Raw genomic sequence first — 11,966 nt, forward strand, 5'->3', positions numbered from 1 at the left:
TGCCTCGCCGGCTACCTGGTCCACAAGACGATCGATCGAGTTTCAAGAGGCAACAATGTGTATTCGACTAGCTTTCCATGGGGTAAAAAGTTCTCAAAAACCTTTTTAACAAGGGGAGATGAACAAAGGAAACGAACACGTACTATTTGATGTTTGGGCCTTATTTAAAGTACATGTGTGTAGGTATTGGAATCTACTACTATACTAGTTCTAGCCAGATGTATGTATATATGTATTGGAAGCTAGGTAGGCATAGTACTCCTAGCATTAGCAAGATATTTTGTATGTACTATAGTAGTTCGAGATGCATCTCATGTGAGTAGCAAGCATGATTTGTATTATTGTATATAGCTGGAAGCCCGGTCATTGGCCGCCGCACATTCCTAGTTTATGCAATTGTGTGTACGTACAGCTGAAGCGTAACAGACTAGGCTAACAGCTAGCTATGCATGTAAGCTTATCCTGTTATTTGTTAACTGCACTTTTTGGGCAGATGCTGTTATTGTTAAGGTGTGTGGAATCGAAGGACGACAGGCCATCAGCCTTAACCGGCCAAGAACGGAACATGGCGTGCCGTAACAGCTTTTCTGTTTCGATCGATCGCTGCGATGCTAGCTAGCTAGAAAGGCCCAAGTGATCGAGGAATTTTGACAGATGAAAAGTGCCTCGCTTTAAGACGAAAATATGTGGTGATCGGCGGCTGCGTACGGTGGCAGTCACATGCATGATGAACTGAATCGCGCGAATTCGTAGGGTCAGAGATTACCAATTATAAGCCAGTCCGATCGAATGGACATGTACAATACTCGATATGCAGTATATTACACAGTTCACAAACACTTACATGTCGTGCTGATCTGCAGTGTATTCAGGGTGAAAGTTAAACTTCCAATTACTTCAACCTTTTTACAGTAGTATTTTGACAGTGTTAGTTAATAACAGGACCACTATTTCTCCTGACATGGAAATGTCTGGCTATATATCAACCAAGAAACACAAAAGGAGGCATGGAAAGTGAACATCCATCCATAATATTACCGGCCCCTGCTCCTGTTCCCCAATGCTTTGCCAATGCAAGAACGTGGGTCGCCACTGAATTAAGTACAGTTTACTAATCAGGAGTGATCTTTCAGAGACCCTGCGAACGTGTCGCCCGGGGAGCAAAAGCGGCTGGCAGTCACGTCAGGGAATGTCTCATGTCGTGCTCCAGCGTGTCGAGGTTCCCATCGGGATTAGCGCGCGTGAGATTGTTTTGAGGTTACATGATCATTAGCAGCTGCCACCCGCTGCCAATGCCCTACTTAATTACTACTCTCTATCTGTCTCTGTCTACATTTCTCGTGAGAACAAAGGGGCATGTGTCGCCGCAGGGCCGAATTATTATTGTCACTCCGTCGAGTGAACATGATGCAGACCCACCCAACAGAATTGCGCCACCGGTGGGGCCCTGTGTCCCTAATCTTTTCCTGCCCGGGCTCACACCTCTCCTTATTAGGTTTTCCAGGGTTTGGTTACAACAAGCACATGGTCCAAGAAACAAAAGTGTATCATTGTTTTGTTCCGGTGTGTGTATGTGTGTGTTTATTATCATGTGAAGAATTGTGAATGGATACACATGATGGACTCCAATTCTGTTCTGGGCCTGATCACTTCGTGTAGCACACAAAGTAATCACATTTATAGTCTTATAAATTTTCGGGAACAATACTATTGTGACACATATTGTTGCAGTGGAGAACGGAGATAGTTATGTACTGTTAAAACTTAACCGAAGGACTACCGTCGTCCAAGTCCATTGTTTTGACAAACAGCTAGTACGAATTTGGGAGGATTCTATTCCATAGGAATTTTTTCTACAGATGTTGTTTGGTTTGGGTTGGAGGAACCGTATAATTTTTTTCTATAGGCTACTTTGTAAGTTCTATTCAAAATGTTCCATTAGGGCTAACCTTGTGGAATTTTTTTTCTTTCCTTTCAATGAAAACTATGTCATGCACCTATTCAACCAGAAAAAAACATGCGTTTTTTCTTAGGTGAAACCAAACAACTTCTGTTATAGATGTTTTGCTCATCCAATAAATATATGATTTGGGTTGCTTTACAATATTATTTGAATACTATTTTATTTCTTCAAACAATTTTACAGAATTAGAACACCTGAATTATATAGATACCTCATTTATTTAGCTTGAAGTGCATATGTGGATGTTTCCAATATATGTTGGTGTTTTTCTCATCCAATAGATGTTAGCTAATTGAAATAGCATTAAAATACTATCCAAAATTAGATAGATAATTTATTTAATTAAATTTAAGGGTAAATATTTATAAATAAAATCAATTCACCAAGACTCATGAAATTTTATCGTGGAAATATCCAGATATGGTTTATGCCATGTCATTTTTACCATTGTTTTTATGATATCTATCTATACATCAATTTTCTGCACATATTTTACATTATATTTGATAAATAGAAACAAAAAATTAATTTCAACATACATCACATATAACATAATGTTAAACATGGAGTAACTATACAATATTATTTAGTTTTTTCTTCTTCAGAAAGTTCACACAATTAGAATACTTCAAGTATGGAAATAATTCATTAGAAAGAATGAGCCAATGCAATTAAACATGAGTACCCAAAGGTCCGCAAGCCCTTCAACTTTTTACATTCAGTCGGTAGTACACACACTATTGACATGCGACATGCTTAATTTTCCCATCAGTAAGGTAATTTTTTTGGATGTCTTTCTTAGAATTTTGCCATTTCTTACAAGGAGTATATATAAATATATACATTTCAAATAAAAACATAACACTAATAATGCAGCTTAGTATTTCATTCAACAAGCTATATATTAATATCTTTGCTAAGTCCTGCAAATCGATATATACTGTAAAAAGGACTATATACTAATGAAAGCAACGAATGCATGTCAATCTAGTTAGCACATATAGGTGCCTATGAGATCCTATCCGACATTAAGACGATCAACATGGCTATTATAGCCAACTAACAGCTAGCTCCTCCGAGCAATCTAATAGCCTATTCGAGCAGCTCGAGCAACATATTTGATTTGATCGCAACTCAATGTAAATTTTCCCCATCCTTGGATGAAGTCATGCATATTTGGATCTTCCTTCAATAGATATGTCCCCAACAAAGCATTAGACGGAAAAACGAATGATGTAGGATGGGTGTTGGTTGGGTTGTGGATGCCCCCTTGAGGTTGCATGGAGACACAATGGTGATGCGGTAGTATCACATCATACACATATCACTGTAAATAACCTCTCCATAAAACTGTTTGAGGAGCCCAACATTCAATTCGCATGACATGTTTTGAGAACGAGCCACTCGTATGCCAAACAAAGTTGAAGAACGGCTACGTGTTGCCTCTTCTTGTATGGAAGATCCATCTACGTGGCATCCCTCCGTGCATCGGTTAAATTGCAATCTAGGCCAACACACTTGAACGTACTCCGTTGAGAAACTCCTCCTTGACGTGATGGGTCCACTTGTCCACCCTTGCTGCATGGAGGGTGAACGTCACTATGAAGTGCATTCCTTGTTCCTCAAAGTAGTAGAGCCAAGAGAATGTAAGGGATATGAGGCTTTGAGGTTCTTGCTGAGAACTTTGAAAACAAAGAAGGAATGTGAAGTAATTTTAGAGCCAATTACAAGTTTTATAGTAGTTACAGCTGATGTAAACTCGTTTGTATTAGATTAGAGTGAACACATGAAGGTTGTGCAATTGATTCGAATGGCAATCTGGAATGTGATGGGAATCAAGCACAATTTATGAATCATTTTGTTTGGCGCATCTCCCCGAATTAAATATTAGGTGGTTTCAAAGAACTTTGTGAAGGAAAGCCAACATATCACCGCGACCTAACATGTGTACCATAAATTCTTCAGGGATAGTGATCTCTACCGACAAACTTCAATGCTGACAGGCGCCAATACTAACCCTGCCTGTCAGTGACACTCTCCAGGTGAAATTCCAGGTTTCTCTGAGGACATCACTGGCGGATTTTTAGGGCCTATCCGTGACATCTTTTTTAAAATTATTGTTAAAATACACCTGTACTTTGTAGTTGTCTTCACTCGACAATACATTGTTTAACTCCGAAGTACCCCATCTTCTCACATGCTAAACCGATGATGTACATTAAATTATTTAAATATTTCATTTTGACAGATTTCATGAGAATCTAGTATGAACTTCAACAAAAGTCCCCGCGAACCAAAATGAATCAGCATATCAATCTTATGACTTGAAATGTCTTAAAAAGATAGTAACTACAGGTCTACAAACACACTAGAATGGGGATACCCCGGTTATCGTTCATAGTAGTGAAGAGGAATACAAGCGTGTAACGTTCTTTGGTTGACAAAAGAGAAAAGATCTATAAATGTGCTACCTTGACCCCAAGCATTTTGACCAATCCTTCCTTTGTGTATGCGTGGCCTTTTGATTGAATTAGACACATTTGTATTAATCATCAACCATCATATCACACTAGCTACTCTGTAGAATTCATTGACTTTTGCCATGATACAGTTAGTTGTAGTTGGATTTTGGTGTAAAGTTGTTGAGAGCATGTAGAAAGTTTTGGGCCTGTCCCTATTACCAAACTTTTTTTACTTTCAGATGCTCATGCAAATAAAACAAAATCAGGGTAAATCATATCATGTGTGCATGCAGATGGTGTTTTTTTGGCTCAGCTTTCTCTAGTGAAGTCGGCAGCTCTATCTCATAAATAGAGAAGGCTAGCAAGCAATACTAGCACGATGATATTTATATTAGTTTCATTACAATAAATATAGTCGGCAGCATGTAGAAAGTTTTGGGCCTGTCCCTATTATTTAGAGGTTCTTCGAGAAAGAAATATGTGTGCACGATGAAATTAAATTTCGTTTCATTACAATAAATATACATCTTACCTTTGATCATGAGTCTATGAGCAGCTAGCAAGCAATGAGAACCGAAATGAAGTGGGGGCTCCCAAATTAGATTCATTCTTATGAGGAAAGGATTTGGTGTTGCCTTAACAGTGGTAGGTGGCATCATACTTAGCACAATGAAATGTTTTGTAATGCATGCCTACGCCCCAGTGTTGATCGACATCATAATTCCTACTGATCATGCTTCTGAAAATAATCAATAGAATGCTAATGGCTATGGCTAACAGATGCAGGCCATTAGTCCCTCATCAGTTTGGCGCATGAATGCTCTGAGGATGACAGCGCGAATTTCTAGGTACGTAGGACGTGAATGTTAATCAAGGAAATAGTGAGATCGATCGGCCGGGTTTGTGCTGCATTTGACAGTACGTTTGAAGAGAATTTACTAGTCCGTGATGTGAAAGTGCTAGACTGCTAGCTAGCTAGATATCTTGCGGTGGTTGCGATACTGACATCAAATCAAACTTCTACATCACAAAATCTTCAGCACAATTGCCGGAAATTCAGTGGTGTTTTCGCCAGAGAAATCTAACGCAATGATATAAAGAATTGATCATTATACCTGGACAACTGTACGGGTCTATGCACTGAGTAACTTGTTCATCTGTCGATTGGGCAGCATGGTCCAATAGACAGCTGAAAGCACAGTGTGTGGTACCACTGGTAAGAACATGCACTCGACGATCACAGCAAAGCCCGACGTAACCACGGAAGAAAAACATTTTACAACATGCTCCAAGAGCATCTCCAGTCGCGTCCCCCAAACCGTCCCCCAAAACGCGCCGGATCGAACGTTTAGGGGACGTGTTTCGTTCGTGCCGCGTTTGGGGGACGTCGCTCCCCAGTCGCGGCCCCCACAAAATTTCGGAAATTTTAAACTTAAGCGAGATTCGATTAGATTCGTCCAAACTTACATAGATTCGAACGAAATTTGACTAAATTTAAACTAAACCTAATCTAGAAGTACTTGCGGCGGCCGGAGGCGTCGTAGTACTGCTGGAAGTTGTACATCTCGTCGGTGATGACCTCCTGCTTGGCGCGCTCGGGGACGGGCTCGTCCTTCACCAAGCCGCTTGGTCCTGCCTCGTCGTCGTCGGTGAGGTCCACGAGCGGCTTGCCGGAGTCGCGGATGGACATGGCGATCGCCGTCTCGACGTCGCTCCTCCAGGCGTCCTTGTCGTTGAGCGACGCCAAGAACGCCGCCCGCAGACCTGGGCAGTCCTCGGGGTCGTCGGCTGCCGGCGATGAGCCGTCGCTGCCGCTCGTACTCCGCCAGCAGCGCTGCCTGCGCCGCTTCCTCCGGCTCCTCCTTCACCTCCGGCTTCGGGACGAGGAGGGCGCCGCCGCGCCTCTCTTGCTGCCGCCAGCTGCCGCTGCCGCCACGCCTCGTGTTGACGGGCGTCGGCGGCTCCTTCCTTCACCTCGTGTTTGGGGACGCTGTAGGGCGCCGAGCGGTACGACGAGGACGGCGTCGATCGGGCCGGTCCTGAGGAAGAAGAGTTCGAGGAGGACGAGTACATCGTCCTCCTCGGCTGCCATTGCGCTGGTCCTCCTCGAGGAGATGGTGGCGGTGACGACGACGTCTCTAACCTTGGAGCGCCGTTGCGGATGCCGCGGATGACGTTCTCGAGGGTGCGCCCCGGAACGCCCCAGAACAGGGCGCGGCCGTCCTTGTTCCAGCTGTTGGGCCCGCCGACTAGTTTGTGGGTGCTGTGCATCTCGACGTCGTACTTCGCATTGAAGTACGTCTTCCACCAGTCATCATTGTTGTTGGCCGCCCACGTCGGATCCAACCGCTCGTCGGCGGTGAGTTGAGCCTGCCGGGCCTTGATGCCGTCCCTCCATTGGTCCGTGCCCGGCTTCGGCGGCGGCGGCCATCTTCCAGCCGCCGCTGCTTGGCAGCCGCATGTCCGGCGGGACTGGATATTGGGCGTGGTACAACGCCCACGCCTCCGGCACGGTTAGGCTGCCGCGGCCGAAGCCGTTCGCCGCGGCGATCTTGCGGGAGGACGAGCCCGACATTTTTGGAGCGGCGAGGAAAAGATCTGGGACGGGGGAGGCGGCGGCGACGAGAAGGTTTGGGAGCGGTGAGAAACTGGGGGACGAACTGCAGGGCGTCTTAATGTACAGCGGAGGCAGCGGGTGGTTGCACGCAATAACGCCGGCGCGGACGGCCACGCGGCCATGCACGACGAGACGCGTCCCTGCGTCGCCTGGGAAAACAGGGACGCCATTAACGCCGCTTGACCAAAGGTAGGCGACGGGGTTTTAGGCTTCCGAGCTGCTGACGCATCGGGCCCGCGTCGCTTTTCGTTGTGTCCGGTGTGCCCGGTGCGTCCCCTGTGGGACGGGGACGGGCTCGGGGCGCCGGACACCGTATCGGGGCGCGCCGGACAAAAATGGGCTTTGGGGGACGCGGCTGGAACCGTTTTTTTGGTCCGGCGTGCCCCAAATTGCTTTGGGGGACGCGACTGGAGATGCTCTAAGGGCATCTCTAGCAGAGCCCGAAAAAACGCAAACCGAAAAAAAAGGATTCAGTCTCCCGAAAACGAGAGTTTGTCCGTTTTTGGCAGTGGCGCAGAACAGAAACCGTAAAGACGAACTGAAAACATGAAATTAGAAATCTCGCGGGAGAATTCATCGATGAACACATATAGACGATAGTTGTTGCTCCGATTGAGCACCAAACTTTACATAATTCAAACTAATAACCTAAATTAACTAATATCCGCAGCAGCGCGATCTAATTTTTCCCAAAAATCGGCCAGGCGGCCTCTACGCGCGACGACGGCGGTGGTGGCGGTGGAAGGCGAGGCGGCGGACGCTTGGAGCTCCTAGTCGTCGTCGAGCTCGACGATCTCCTGCTGGAAGCGGCGGGCGCGTTCTTCACGGCGCGCCGTCTCGTATTCCTGCACCTGCCGGACGGCGTCGGGCTCCTCGCGGCGCCAGCGTCGACGGGACTCCCCGCCGCCCAATCCCGCGGCTGGGCTGCCAGCACCTCCACGGGAGGCCATCGCGCGGCGGAGGGTGGAGGTGCGGTGGCTGGCTGCGCGTGAATTGCTCGTCGGAGCGGGGGTCTAGCGGCGGCGGAGGGAGAGGAGACGGCGGAGGGGAGTAGGGTTTGCAAACCGAACTCCCCTCCGCGATCCCTTTTAATAGGGGCCGTGCGGGGAAATGTTCGGGCCCCTGAACTCCGTATTCGGGCCGGCCCATGTTTTCGGTCACTGATCGGCGCGCGTTTTGGCCCGAACCCGTAAATCCGCCGGAAAAGTTCGGTTCCGGCGGGATTTACGGGCTCTGTTAGAGTTGCTCTAACACCCTATGGCCCCTACTTGGCTAAAAAGTCCCAACCTGCCGTAGGATATGGGCACTCATAATGCGTTTGACTAGCTTGTTTCAGTTTTTTTTCACACGGTCAAATTAAGGACACGTGAAATGCATGATGTTCGTATGTGGACACTTAAATCTTTGTTAGATGAGGATTTTTGTTTTTGAGCATTTCAGTAAATGTGATTTACCAATTAATTAAGGTACACCGTACTATACATATTAGATTTACAATATTTCTTCATATTCCAACTTTTCTTTATAGTGAGAGCGTACATAATCACTCACCTCATGCCTAGAATCCAGAAATCAAAATGATTTATATCACACCATTAATCTAATTAGAAACTTCTCTTTCACCGGTGTGCTCATCTCGATGAGGGCTTTAAATATGGATCTCATGTTGTTATGTTTCGACAACTATTTTTCACCGCACCACAAAAGCAGATTATATTATTATGGTTGCGAGATCAACATCATAACATTACATGGAAATAGTGCATGGTTACTAGATAATTGTTTACATGTTTTTGGATATTGCAATTTTATCAGGGCTAGTTAGTGGGTAATAAAGCAATACCAACAGCTAGGATATGATACCATTCAACAAATAGGTTCTTGCAAGTATTGTGAAGGTATAGAATGAAGTTGAGAAACTTGGTAACCAATTTTCTATAATCTAGCAACTAATAGTGGCCATAACCTACTTATAATCATTCAAGTAAATTGTAATAACCTGGCAATTGTTCACAAGAAAATATTTCAACTTAGCAACACCTGATCTAATTTCAAAGATCCCACCGTGGCTCTAAAAATGAATCATCGGTCTGGCGTACAAATTTTAGAGAGAGAAAGGTCTTCAAAATGTTCAAAACCAATAGAATGCATGTGAAACAAAGAGAGGAGATGCGCCTCACTGGAAGGCCTAGATGTCGGGTTGCTAGTGACATCTTTTAAATACTGCATGTGTTTTCAGACATAAAGAGGGAAAATATTATCTTCTGACCGTTTTATCAAGGTGCCTATGCAGTTTATAAATTTATGAAGTTTGTGCCACCTATCACATAAATAGAGATTAGTTAGCGCCCAACATTGGCACTCGATTACTCGAGTGCTACATAATGTGGTATATGATTGTTGTTTATGTTACAGCGTAAGGTAACTCTCTGATGACAACTCTTATCGTCGACCATCTCCGACCGTTCGCTTATTTATCATTTGAGCACTAAAGCATGTATAGTCCAAAATTTATAACAAATGAATAAACAAGAATATAACTAACATTGGATTGTAAGAAGATAACCTACATTACCAAATTGACCGACCATCATACTTCCTCTCGCTAATTTTTTTTTTTGAATGAAAGGCAAAAGCTTTGCCTTATACATTAATTAAGAAGGTGCCCGCTGACTTGTGGAAAGCCGAAAACCATACAACAACAACACACATGAACACGCCATCTCGTGACAGCAGCCACTCAGTCAACTAACACGAAACCCGAGTAAACACTCGTAAGGAACCTCACTGAACACTACGGAAACATACCCGAACAACAAAGATGTGCTACGCCCTATTAAGCCGTTAACCCATTCACACATTCTCCCTCCTCTCCAATCTATGGTAAGTTTTACGTATGGTTAACATCAAATTTAAACCAAGTATTTAGAAAAATATAAACATCTACAAAATCAATATTACTTGAAGCATCATGAAATATACTTTAGATATTGTATGCATTTGGTATTGTATATGTTGATTTTGTATGTACTTCATCAGAACTTTATAAATTTTGTGTTTTGACCGAACCTAAAACCAGATTGATTAGGAAAGGAAGGTGTACAAATTAGCTGTAGTGCTAATTAAGTGGGCGCGCGTGGCCAACTACTGTCCATGCATCAACCCATCGCGAGAGTGCTTTCCCAGCGAGCTAGAGTTGCTAAGTGCAGTGGATGTAACATGCATGGGGATCGATCGATCGACGACAAAGAGTCAAAGCTACTGCTAAGCGCATTCTGTTCCTTTTGTACTGCACCCTAACAGTACACAGTACCGGGAGAATGAGATGGACCGAGTGGAACCTAGAAGAAGGGTCCGTGACGTCAGCAGTGGGACCAGGCGGGTCCCGCAGGCGTTCATTCCCCCTCGCCCACGCGCGACGGAAAGGAGAGCGCGACCCCGGCATCCTCCCTTTTTTATACTCGCCACCTTCTCGCCCTGCTTTCTCCATTCTCCCTCCTGTATATACACCTACGAGAGCTATCTCATTGTCTCCAGCTTGCACCTCGATCTCCATCGAGCTATTCATTCTTCCATACACACACCTTCCTGCTCTTCCTGATCGACCAAGAAATTGTAGTGCATCCTAGCTAGGAGAAGAGATCGGGGTCTGATCGATCTGTGATCTAGAGCACGTAGCTGATCGTCTGAGGTGAGTATATATCAAAGCTACTGCTGGTTGATCGATCCCTCCAGTTATTAGGTGTTCATCGATCTGTGCCGCATCTTGATCGATCTAGTTTCGTCAAGTTTCTGTTTTTACTTTTTGCGTGAAAGGTATATATACTGCAGATGTTTGTTCTATCTGTACTCTCTCCTCCCTTGTTGCTTTCCTCATCACTTGCTTCTTGTTTTAGGGTGTAGATGCACAGAAACGATGAGGGGCTGATCATTTTTCTCGTTATGCGTTTTGATATCATATGCATATATCCTCTAAGATTACACACATATGGTATATCCTGCCGCATGGCTTCTTGGTATGCATGGATCCAAAAGTTTCAATTTGTATCATGTTTATTGATCTTAAAAATTGCATTTGAGTCCAAGGAAACACAACATATTTGAGTGGTTAAATTATTTTTAAAAAAATATTTGAGTGATTAAATATTATTGAATTTGCACACGCATGCATATTGGAATTACACAATGTAACCTAAGATATACTTAGCCAAGTTTGTATGCATATTTGAGACAAAATTAACCACATTTTGTATATTTCCTAGAACGGACCACTTCTCAGGTTAGTGTAGCTGAACAAAAAAAATACTCGAATTATTTGGAACCGAAGAATCCATCATGGTTTGATCATCCTCCCTCGCTGAAATCTTGGTGCTTTATTCTTGTATGTCAATACCTATAAGGGGCTTCCTCTCTTAGGCCCTTCATAAAATCTTTTAAGAATTATGAATACATTGATGCATATATAAACAAGATTTTTTTTATAGAACCACAATAACTGTATAGTTTTGTAGAGTTCTTTTGGTTTATGTCAAGGAAGAAAGCATGTAATGATCATGATATAACTGGTTTTTTCATTTGCGACCATGAAAAAATTGTTATGTAGTTTAAAAACTAGAAACCCCGTCCATAAAAACATGTCTCAACTTTGTCTAAATTTGCATGTATCTACACACTAAAACACGTCTTGATACATGCATATTTTGACAAAGTCAAGACTTGCTTTTCAGGATGGAGGGAGTACTTTCCTTTCCACAAAAATAGGTAGTCAATCTTAAGGTGTGTGTGGGTTGTGACCACAATAAATTTGGAACAATATTTTATTGAAATATAATAAGTTAAATTAAAATATTTTTTCATATGGTATACATCCATCGACCACCAAAACGGAACACGCTCGCGTGTGATTTATGAAGTAGACCATTTT

This window comes from Lolium rigidum, chromosome 3 (assembly GCF_022539505.1).
Source record: "Lolium rigidum isolate FL_2022 chromosome 3, APGP_CSIRO_Lrig_0.1, whole genome shotgun sequence".
Classification (NCBI taxonomy): domain Eukaryota; kingdom Viridiplantae; phylum Streptophyta; class Magnoliopsida; order Poales; family Poaceae; genus Lolium; species Lolium rigidum.